Raw genomic sequence first — 12,405 nt, forward strand, 5'->3', positions numbered from 1 at the left:
TAATAATAAGTGCGACGTTTTGTCACTGTTTTTCTATGACGCCACAGGTTGATTTTTCATACAAATTCTATAGTAATTTTGTGTTTTGACGTTAAGTAAAAAGTAACTGATTTGAATACTTGGAAACTACCCTATTCCCCTATGACGGTTGTATTGAATGACCTCAGACATAGGGGGTTAAAAAGCCACATCGAAGCAATTCATCTAAAAAAGCAATATTGCATTGCGCACTTTCTTTTATATGCGCAAATATGTCAAATTGCAATATTGCTTTCTTCGATGAATTGCTTCAATGTGGCCTTTTTAACCCGCCTGTTAGGTAACAGGCGGAGCGTGGAGGTCCACGAAATATAGGTAAAGATCCATAAAACCCATTTTCTAAGAGATTCCAAGACGCATTAAGAAGATTTATACTAATCAGTATGGTTATATTAAGTAGTAGGAGGAAAAACACAAATTGATTGTAACCTCATTGCTTGACACTGATAGAGTGAAGTTTGTAAAGTAAACGTTTTCTTTGCGCGAGTATTGGTATATTGATGCTGTATATGTTTTCAAGTTTGCAGACGGAGAAAACTGTCTAGAGCTGGACCATGTTTCTCGCTCAAGAAATGAAGGACTTTCCGTGCTATGTTTCCCAGAAACAATGTACTTGGCGCAATATGGATGGTGATTAATGTATGTATGCCTTATGGTGAAAACCACGTTAGCGCCTTTTTGAAAAATCACATGAAAAAAAAGAAAAAAAAAAGAAAAATGATTTTTTTACCAGAAAACAATGGGTACTTGTATTAAAAATATATGCAAAATTCTGCTGATGTTGATGAACAAAACTGTACAGTAATATTACATAAAAATTAAAAACTAAAACTCGTCTACGGAAAAATCAGGCTCATAAAAGTATAGTATAAATACTACGTATAGAACGGACACTCCGCCCCGCACCACTTTGTATCGTTGCCGAGCTAGATTTACCTCACCCCCGCTGGGTCTCATAAACATAACATAAACTGCCTATATACGTCCCACTGCTGGGCACAGGCCTCCCCTCAATCAACCGGAGGGGGTATGGAGCATACTCCACCACGCTGCTCCGCTGGGTCTCACTTTAGTTTATTATAATTTTTAATCTTTAGTTATTTTAGAGGTTAATAATAATAATAAAACACTTTATTGCACACACATTCACAAAACATTTACAGGGTAAACTTATTCTAAGGTGGGCAAAGGCGGCCTTATCGCTAAGAGCGATCTCTTCCAGACAACCTTCGGCAGAGGATATAGTACACTTGTACAGCTGCAGTGTAGCGCGCAAAAAAGTAAAATAGATTAAGAGAAAAAACATAAATAAATAAATAAAATATAATTATATATATAATATATATACATTACTATAAATATATATAGAGGTTTTTATCTATGTAGATATTTTATGTCAAACCCATCGTATCTAAAATTATTAAAATAGCAAATACAACTAGAACTAGAATATTATACACTCACTCTGAAAGGGGTCCCTGAAAATATTTTATTACCAAGTTGTAAAAAGCCACAGCCACCTCGGAAGTTGGATCACTAAGGTGGGCTTGTATTTAGTTTATTATTTTAAAACAACAAGTTAGCTTATACCATAGAATAAATACTACGTGTAGAACGGACACTCCGGGGTCTCACTTTAGTCTAAATGACCATAAGTCGTTTAAAAGTAAAGGGAGAGGACTGTCTGGATCTTGCATTATCATGTTTCAGTTCGTGACATATAATACAAGGACACGATAACGTCAATACGGCTGATTTATTTGCACGGTTCCATTTGCGTGCGTATTGACATGATTACGCGCACTTTCCGAATATATCTTTAGGATATTGTGCTAATAAATGAGGGATGGCGGAAATAAAACTTTGGTTTCGCAAATACGTAAACGTCTTCTTCTATTTATTCCATATTTAAAATCCGACCTCTGCACGCACACTCATCTTCAACCGCCATCACACTCCCTGTCCCTTTCGCACACAGCTCTCTTTCTTCCACGTTCCATTCAAGTTACGTTCCATTCCCATATAAATAATTAAATATTACGACAATGTGACACGAGAGTGTGTGCTATATTTTGAGCTAGTAACCGTGTCACCATGCGGATAAAAGAGTAGCAACACCCTCAGTGCCTGGACATATATTTGAATAAATAATAAAAAAAATAATATATTATTCAAAGTAACAATAAACATTTTACAATAAAAAATATGGCGTCTCATAAACCATATGGGTTGTCTATGTGATGTTATGTAATACACCGTCATTTGTCCGACCTAGTAGTATGTCGTCTAAGGCAAATCTACATGACCACGTAAAAAAAAAGATAAAGGCCCATATACAGGTAACGTGCACCAGAATTATCTATACCTTATAACGGGAAAAGTTTAATGAATCAAAATTTTATCCAAAGTAAACCGGGCGAGCTTATAATGGGAACCTTTTTATTTCATATTAATCATACTAATTAGTATAAATGCGAATGTGTACACATACACGTATCTGTCTGTTTGATTGTCCGTTTTTCACGGCAAAACAGAGCGACGAATTGATGTGATTTTTAAGTGAAGACAGTTGAAAGGACAAAGAGTGACATAGGCTATTTTTTGTCTCTTTCTAAGCCCTCACTTCCCTAAAATGGGGGGTGGATGTTTGCATGGAGCATTCCCCAATTTTCAACGTATAAAGCGAAACATTGATATACAGACTATTTGTGACTAACAAAAAAAAAATCGTGCATCATTTTTTTTTTCGGTAATCTGTTCCCAACCCCTTCAAAGATGAGGCGAAATTTTATGCGACATTTCGCAGTTTTCAAGTAGGAAGCTAAAAATTTGTACATTAACGCGAACGAACCCGCGGGAAAAAGGTAGTATAACATAATCCGGGAAACATATAATCCTCTCGCTGAACCCTAATGATCCTAAAGTTTCTCCTACTAACATCAAATCGTGAGCAAATTGTTATTAAAATGTCCCCATCGTACTCTTAAACTTTATTTTAAATTCCTTTTGTATTTCATTAGTGGCTGGAAGTTGTTTTCTGATTACCTTTCGCCCTGTTATCCCCATTTAAGATTACGGGCGTGAAGTTACATAAGGAAAATTCCACTTGATATCAACTCAGAATCATGGTCTGAATCATCCCCATCAGTATTCGTTACGATGTCACTAGCACCCTTTACATGTTTGTCGTTTACGAAATTTATGAGACCGGTATTCTAATCTGACAGCTCTGGGCAGCCCTGGTGCCCAGCCGTTAAAAATTACATAAACTGCCTATATACGTCCCACTGCTGGGCACAGGCCTCCCCTCACTCAACCGGAGGGGATATGGAGCATACTCCACCACGCTGCTCCACTGCGGGTTGGTGGAGGTGTTTTTACGGCTAATAGCCGGGACCAACGGCTTAACGTGCCCTCCGAAGCACGGAATCATCTTACTTTTTCGGACAATCAGGTGATTCAAGCCTGAAAAGTCCTTACCAAACAAAGGACAGTCTCACAAAATGATTTCGACAATGTCCCCATCGGGAATCGAACCCGGACCTCCAGATCGTGAGCCTAACGCTCTAACCACTAGACCACGGAGGCTGTTGAACATACCGGAAACATAAACTCACGCATACGTTAAACATACCGGACACATAAACTCACGCCTATATCCCACCGGGGTCAGCAGAGACTATAGAATTCCATTTGCTTCGATCCTAACACACTTCGCTTGCTTCAACAAACCGGACACTTCATATAAAAATGACATTTTTACCGTGAGCCACCTAATGCACTAGAGCGAGCAAGAGATATTTAGCCATTGCTCCTTAGCAGCTTACGTCCGTTTAAAACTAAAGCAAGACCCAGTAGGGGTGAGGTAAGCGACCGATACAAATTGGTGCTGGAGAGAGAGTTACCGTTTTACAGAAATATCATCCCACTAGCAATGTCCCGTTTTTCACAGGGTCCGCTTACCTAATCTGAAGATTTGAAAGATCCGGTTTTTACAGAAGCAACTGCCTGTCTGACCTTCGAACCCGCGAAGGGAAACCAGCCCATTATAGGTTAGGTCATATGCCTCCGATAATGTATTTCTCGGGAATGTGGATTTTGTCACGATGTTTTCCTTCACCGTTGAGCACGTGATAATCATTTATGATCCAAACATGAATTCGAAAACAAATTCGACAATCATTGGTGTAGGTCTGTGCTGGATTTGAACCTGCGACCTCAAATTGAGAGGCAATCGTTCTACCAACTGGGCTACCACTGCTGTTACCCCGCAAACATTACTTAATATACTTACAAAGACTTATTCCACCGCAAAACCGACAGACACTGCTATAATCAAAACGCTTAGTCGTTCAAATTCTCATTACATTTCCTTGACGAGGAGGTTATCATGGAGATATAATCCACAAGTAATTTAAAAGCCTGTCACATTTTGGCAAAGTTTCATTTAAATCTTAATGATCCGATGCCCCGGAAAGGATTACCTACGCCCTCCTGTAAGCAGGTGTGTTTCCGACTCAAATTATAATTGATATTAAATTTCTACCTTTGATCAATTAGGAAACAGCATTAATAAGCAAAAGTATAATGAGCGAATCTCCAGAACTTTAAGACGGTCATAATTATTAGAATACTTATTTAATTAGCGCGTTTTCAATTAATTTAAACCTAAGTTATAAATAGGCTTCAGCCACAATCCACGCTGCGTAAGGGTAAGCAATCGCGCGCGACTTGATAATTAATCACGGAATGAAAGAAGCGCTGAATGCTATCTACGTAGATAAACACCATTCGTCTATTTGTCGAAGTTATCGTATGCTGACATCTGACAGTGTGTAGGTATCCTAACCTAACCTAACCTAACAGTGTGTGGAAATCATCAATATCTATGGTTTAGTATGGTCTCTTTCTTATCGTGTTGGTTGTTAGGTAGAATACCAACCTCATTATCCCTGGTGTCAGGGTTATGATTGAGCCGCCAAAGGCCCCTGACATGGCTCATGTAACGATTTCTCACATCAGTAAATAGTAACCGGGACCAACGGCTTAGCGTGCCTTCCGAAGCACGGATCATCTTACTTTCGGACAATCAGGTGATCAGCCTGTAATGTCCTAACCAAACTAGGGATCACAAAGTGATTTTTGTGATATGTCCCCACCGGGATTCGAACCCGGCGCCTCCAGATCGTGACTCCAACGCTCAACCACTGGACTACAGAGGCCGTTTAGTATGGTTGCAAGTTTGAAGTTAATCGAAAAGAAAATCAGCACTTTAACTCCTTTATTTTATTTGATTATTATGGTAACTAGCAACATAGATTTGGATCTTTGCCAAGGAACGTTCGGGCGATCTTAAGTCTAGATCTTATCACTATGAACGGTTTCCTTACTAAAGAGGTAATATATTTTTCAGCTTTATCCCTCCTGGTGGCATTATATTAAATATTCCATTCTATATTGTCGAATGAAAATTGTGTGCCCATCAGAAAGACATTATATAGGTCAGCGGTTCCTAAAGTGGGTTCCGCGAATTCTACGAGTTCCGTAGAAAAGCCACTACGGTTCCGCAAAATGATTGACTCTCAGACATAACACTGAACAAAAACATAACTATTGACAAAACAGTGAATCAATTTCATTCATCACATTAAAATTTAAAAAACTAAAGGTTGCACTTTCAAAATGACATTATTTAGTTACTTATCATTTATGTGCAACAGTCATGAGCAATATCATATACCACACTTTAGAACCCTGTCGCACTATCATATTTGACATTTAATGAGACTTACGGTTTAATTTATCGAAAAAGTTAATGTGACACGGTTTCAAAGTGTATACATATTAGTACTCGTGACCGTACACGACCCATTTTAAATAGGGCTTCATAAAGTAACAGGCATTTGTTGGATATGCGCCGTTGCCTTCAAAGTTTGGCAACCTCTGGACCTGCTTATAAGCAGGATCGGATATTCGGGCGCTTGTTTACCTAAAGCTCGCTGGTTGACTGATATGAGAAGCACTTTTGTATTGAAAATATCTCGCAAATCCGGATTTGAAAAAAAAATATAGTCTCTTCTTCTTCTTCTCTTATCTGGTTCATTACTAAGCTGCCAAATGCAAGGCTCATGTCATTGATTCAAAAATGTTAAATTGACCTTCAACACCCCCACCAACCCGCGTTGGAACAGCGTGGTGGAGCATGCTCCATACCCCCTCCGGTTGATTGAGGGGAGGCCTGTGCCCAGCAGTGGGACGTATATAGACTGTTTATGTTTTTATATTTTATGTTTACGACCTTCAACAAGTTTATCTATGATAATTAAGTTGAATAAATATTCTGTTACTGAAATGTAGAGAAAGCAAGAGAAATATGTCAGGATCGCCGATCGGAGTAAATGGAATGCTATAGTCTGCTTACCATGGTGGAAAATAGGCGTGAGTTTATGTACCTATATATGTATGAAATTTATGTAATTAAACGCGCGAAGTCTTCTGTCGTGTGAGTTGTGAGGGTTATTATTGGGCCGCCATAGGCCCCTGACATGACTCATACTGACTTACATCAGTAAGTAATTAGTAACCGAGACCAACGGCTTAACGTGCCTTCCGAAGCACGGTTCATCTTAATTTTTGGACAATCAGGTGATCAGCTTGTACTGTCCTAACCAAACTAGGGATCACAAAGTGATTTTTGTGATTTGTCCCCACCGGGATTCGAACCTGGGACCTCTGGATCGTAAGCACATCGCTCAACCAGTGGACCACAAAGGCCGTCAGAGCGCACGAAGTAACCGACAGCTACGCACTGGTTATTACTGCTTAGGAAAGTTTGTGCCAGACAATGACATCAGACGTCTTTAGTGAAATTGCTACTTTCATTTACATAAAAGAAGTAAAGTAAAATATTTATATTCAATTAGAATTCTGTAGCAAAGAATCTACAGTAGAAATCTTCGAAGTAGACGATTGCCATCATCGACCTAAGTATCGGTAAACACTAACTTTATGACAATAAACTAAAACTAAGTCATTCATTAGGCCCTGCGCAGACGACAGACTATCCGTGACGCACTTTTTAGTCTGTGAAAATATAACCTATGCAATTATAATGCAGTAACGCACACGACGCGCAAAAAGTCCGGCGCGTCCGCCACCATCAGATGGGAATAATAAATGCCAAGGAGAGAGAGAGAGGACTGAGGGAATTATATACTTTATTGAAAGAAAGAAAGAAACGTACGTACGTACGTATTGCACTTAACAATTATAACTATAACATCACAAACATGAAATCGACGTTTACAAGGAAGGACAACAAGGGGGGAATTACAGAATTTTATTTAAATTCACATTCAAATTCAAATAATTTATTTCAGAAAATATAAATTCCATAGGTGTTAGTAATATGACTTATTCTATATTAGTATCATTAAATTATGCGAATAGTAAAAGTTATTGATTTAGCTCGTCTGTTTAGGGAAAATAATGAGTTTGAAACTAACTAATTAACATTTTATACAACAACACAAGTCAAATAAAATGTCAACAACAGCGAAAAAACAAAGAATTGCATTTTTTTACAACAAAATGTTTCAACCAAAAACATTATTTATCAAAGAGAAAACTTTGAATTAGCAGTTTACACAGAAACAAAGATAATTAACACACACCTACAAAGGAATGTCGGCTTGACATTCTTTCCTCATATTTTAATTATTTAAATTGAAAACTTTTCTTTAGAAAAAATAAATTGTCTAGCGAGAATTGGTATTTAGGTCATAATATTATAAAACTTTTGTTTAAGTACTTGTAATTTTATTTTCAATTACATTTTCTACCGAAGCAAAGTTTTTAGGTACCTACTGTGGGCACTTGCTATATTTGCTATCAAGATATCTTGCAGACACGTTTGATTTGAAGTCCTGAGATGGATATAATGTTGGCATATTATAACGGCCTAATCTCGACTGACGCATCACTATGCTAATGAACGACACAGCTACTTTGACAGATCTAACTAGTAGGTACTGCGCACTGAAACTATATTGTAAAACATTAATATTGAAATATAATATACGTCTCATAAGTAGTTTCCTTAACAGGGTTCTTTTCCTTAACATTTAAGTACACTTAGTTCATTGTTATTTATTTACATAACAGCCTATATACGTCCCACTGCTGGGCACAGGTCTCCCCTCAATCAACCGAAGGGGGTATGGAGCATACTCCACCACGCTGCTCCACTGCGGGTAACGGCTTAACGTGCCTTTTTTAGTGTCAAGTGAGAGTAATGAAGTACGTTAGTCAGTAATTCGCTTCATTTTCAATAATAAAAATTAAATATTTGAAATTTAGGAGACACCAATTTCATGGTAACGCTCATGTAACACTTACGTCAAGCGGCCGGCAATGGCGGCTTTTCATAGGATTGAGCAAACCTGGTTTTGTTAAGCCATGTTCTGTTCATTCCAAGTCCAGTAAAGAAACTTTTTAATACCCACTTTAATTAAAAGAACGGAAACTAATAACTAGAACCAACCAAAATATAATCCATAAGACTATCTTCAAAGTTACATCTTTGCACAAACTTGCCAACTTTCCCCCCGTACAAAGGATAATATTACTTACCGCAACAATCTTAATTACTAAATTGAATTGCAAAGGCTTCGCGGCTTATTCGGCCAGAGTTACTTACTTAAATAACTTTTGATGGAAGTTAAATGGAGCGTTATGGAATGATGGAGTGTGTCAAATATGACAAAGGGACTTTGAAGATTTGGTTGTTAAGAAGTTTGTTGTCTCCTCTTTGTTAATTTCAGACATGATCCATGTTTGGCTTTTGTCTTCTCTTTTCCGTCTCAAGCATGTCATAAAAAAAGTTATTTTTATCTCTTGTGACTTGTGAGATCAACAACCAACGTCATCAACCATCAACAGGGTTACTATATATTCTCTCTGTAACTATAGGGTTACCATTTTAATATTACTCTTCATTTCATTATTATTTTAATCCATCTAAGCACCGCATTTATTCCGAATCACCTTTCCTGTATTTAAAGTGTCAAAATGTATTAAACAATCACGCTAATTTCGCATTCATAATATCAATCTCATCAGTCATCCCGTGATCATGGCACTTGCAACAGTGTCGAAATATCGGGAGTCTCATATCCCCATTTAAACGCGGAAAGAACCCGTTATTATGTGTTTTAATTATTTTATAATATCAGTAAGGATAGATTCAAAATTTTATGCCAACTAAATCAGCAAACATAACAGATGATCGAAGCGGATACACTTCAAAAGCATATCCATTTTGGACCCGATAGCGGATAGCACGGACGAACTTTGTCAAACGAAGGGATTGCAAAGCATTCTTTCGGATTACCAACATAACATAGATTGGATTTCACGAGAAAGCTCCAATCACAAAGAGAAGTTTTAAATCCCAAACGCATACCCTTATCCCTGCAACTCTGTCACACTCCATATTTTGTCAAACGTATCTCGGCACAGGATAAAAGCGCGCTTTTCTTCATTTTTGCGTAATAATTTTGACTCTAAAAGCTATGCCAAAGCGAACAGCTGCAAAATTCAACCAATCACAGGTTTTAAACTAGAAGCAAATATTTTAAGGTATTTCTTAGACGAAGTGAAACGTGTTACAAAATGCAATATTGCAGAGAAGGAAAATTTATAATTTGAAATTCTGCAGAAAACACAGATGTGCTGGCAATGTCGTCTGTAAAATAATGAACTATCTATTTAGACGATAAATTGATAGCTGTCTCTTTGTCTGCGTGTGTGATGTGTTGCTGTGTCTGGCTGTCTGTGTGTGTGTGTGTGTGTGTGCTCTGTGTGAGGTTTATAATATCCATCATCATCATCTGATGGAGACAGCTATCAGTTTGTACGGGATGCAATTTATCTATTAGATTAATTAAGGTTCTTGTGATGTTACGAGTAAGTAGTTGCAATGGGCTAGTTTTCTCTTCGCGGGTTGGAAGGTCAGGCAGTCGCTTATGTTAAAAACCGGACCTGGCAATCTTCAGGTTAGTTAAGCGGACCCTGTAAAGGCTAGCGAGATGATGAAGATAAGCATCTGAACTCGTTCTGATGTTTTTACTCCCAGTCTATTAGACACATAATTATAGAATTTAGTACTAAAAACAACATAACAGTCATAAGCTCACGACTTTATCCCAATTTGGGTAGTCAGAGGTACATCCTTCGCAAAAATATCTAGGAGTGATAGTAATAAACTAATTTCAGCTGAGACTGCCCAAGTCCCTGTTTTTATTTAAGAACTGTCACATGGACATGATCTTGAGAGCAGTCTCGAAGCTGAGAATAAGTAGTTTATTAATACCTAAGTACCCAAGACCAATGTTGTTGTTATTTGTAATAAAGATAATTATATATAAATAGGAGGAGCTCGGTGGCGCAGCGGTTAACACGCTCGGTCTGCGATTGTTGAAGTAAAGCAACTTTCGCAAAGGCCGGTCATTGGATGGGTGACCACAAAGAAAAATGTTTTCATCGCGAGCTCCTCCGTGCTTCGGAAGGCACGTTAAGCCGTTGGTCCCGGCTGCATTAGCAGTCGTTAATAACCATCAATCCGCACTGGGCCCGCGTGATGGTTTAAGGCCCGATCTCCCTACCCATCCATAGGGAAGGCCCGTGCCCCAGCAGTGGGAACTTAATGGGCTGATGATGATGATGATAAATAAATAATATACTTATTCATATTTATATATTAAAACAAAATAGCGTCACAAAGACTTGAATATATGCAAGTACCATAACGAACAACGAGTATAGTGTTCGACAAACACGTACAAAATGATTCACTTCCAAACACTGTGCAAATCCCGACTGATCTAAAGTTCGGAACCTATGTTTGTGTTTGAAACTTGTAACAAGAGCGAGCCGAATAGAATGGCCATACAAGTCCAAAGTTCCTCTACTTGACCAGAGATCTCTCAATTAGAAACTTTGTTCTCACACAAACATCTCTTGTTCTTCTTCATTCCAATAGATTAAGGATTTTGATGGTAAAAGGAGGGAAGTCGTAGTAATGGAGCTATTCGATAACTCATAATAATTCTATGCTATATCTGCTGCACTGAAGCGGGACTTCTTTCATGGTCATCATCCCATTAACGTCCCCACTGCTGGTGCACGGACCTTCCCTATGGATGGATAGGGAGATCGGGCCTTAAACCACCACGCGGGCCCAGTGCGGATTGGTGGTTATTAACGACTGCTAATGCAGCCCAACGACTTAAAGTGCCTTCCGAAGCACGAGGTGCGGACTAATATTTAAATTGGGTAATTCAGTGAATGGGGCAATGCATGCAGTTGTTAGTAGCCAATGTATCTCGCAAGAATGGTTGTCGAATGGTCGCAAGGATGGTTGTTCACAATGCAGTACTTATCCCTACGCTGAAGTACGGTAGTGAATGTTGGGTAAGGCAGAAGAAGCGTTAAAGTAGGATTCATGCCGTAGAAATTAGGTGTTTAATTGAGTGATAGAGTGAGAAACAGTCTGAGAAAGAGATGTGCTGAAAAGACGACACAATGGTAATTTTAAGTTGGTTTGGACACATAATTATAGCGGATGAAGGATGATAGGATTACAAAAGCGTTATTTACGTCGAAGGTTTTGGTAGGGCTGGCAGGGGAATACTTAAGAGGGCCTGTGCATCGACCAAATTGGAGATGTCCTTAAAAAAGGTTCAGTACGATACTCTGAACCGGCGTGTGTTAGTGAAACGATTGGTGAATGTGGAGGAAGCGGTGTGTCAAGAGCGTTCGATTTTTGTGTCATATTCGTTCATTTATTATGTGTTAGTTTTTATTGTGCAGTCTTTTAATACCTAGTATTTCGTTCTTCTGATGTGCTTTTCTCTAACCTTGTTCACTATACCAATTTTGGACTTCGCAAGCACACGACAAAAAGTCAATATTGCTTTCATAAAGCGGCTGTGTTCCAAAGCTCGGCATTAAACGTAATAGTGCATGCTTAACCCTACGTTTTATGATCCCAGACTCACATAAAAGAGATCCAAAAGGAAATTAAACGGTTTTTTCCTTCGCCATCTTGCGGAACATATCTCATGGAGCTGAATATCAAAATGTAAAAAAAAAGTTGTAATATAGGGCTGTCGGAAGTGTCGTAACTTATTGGTTATTTGTGATATAGATTTCAAGGTTGATACCGGGTGAGCCCTCAACGCTCCCCATTAGTCCGGGCAAGTAGATAATGCCATCCCAAAGAAAACTACAATAGGTCACGTCAAAAGAAAAAAAGGATTAAAAAGTGAAAATATCTAAAGGCGTAACAAACATTTTTTTTTAAGT

The 12,405-nt window shown here is 38.3% G+C and overlaps 1 protein-coding gene across 1 annotated transcript in view; it reads left to right on the top strand.

Annotated features, from left to right (window-relative positions):
- LOC126372766 (neuropeptide Y receptor type 2-like) overlaps positions 1-12,405 on the top strand; it is a 102,434-nt gene that overhangs the window by 22,880 nt on the left and 67,149 nt on the right. The window lies entirely within an intron of this gene.

The sequence above is a fragment of the Pectinophora gossypiella genome, chromosome 14, assembly GCF_024362695.1.
Source record: "Pectinophora gossypiella chromosome 14, ilPecGoss1.1, whole genome shotgun sequence".
Taxonomy (NCBI): Eukaryota; Metazoa; Arthropoda; class Insecta; order Lepidoptera; family Gelechiidae; genus Pectinophora; species Pectinophora gossypiella.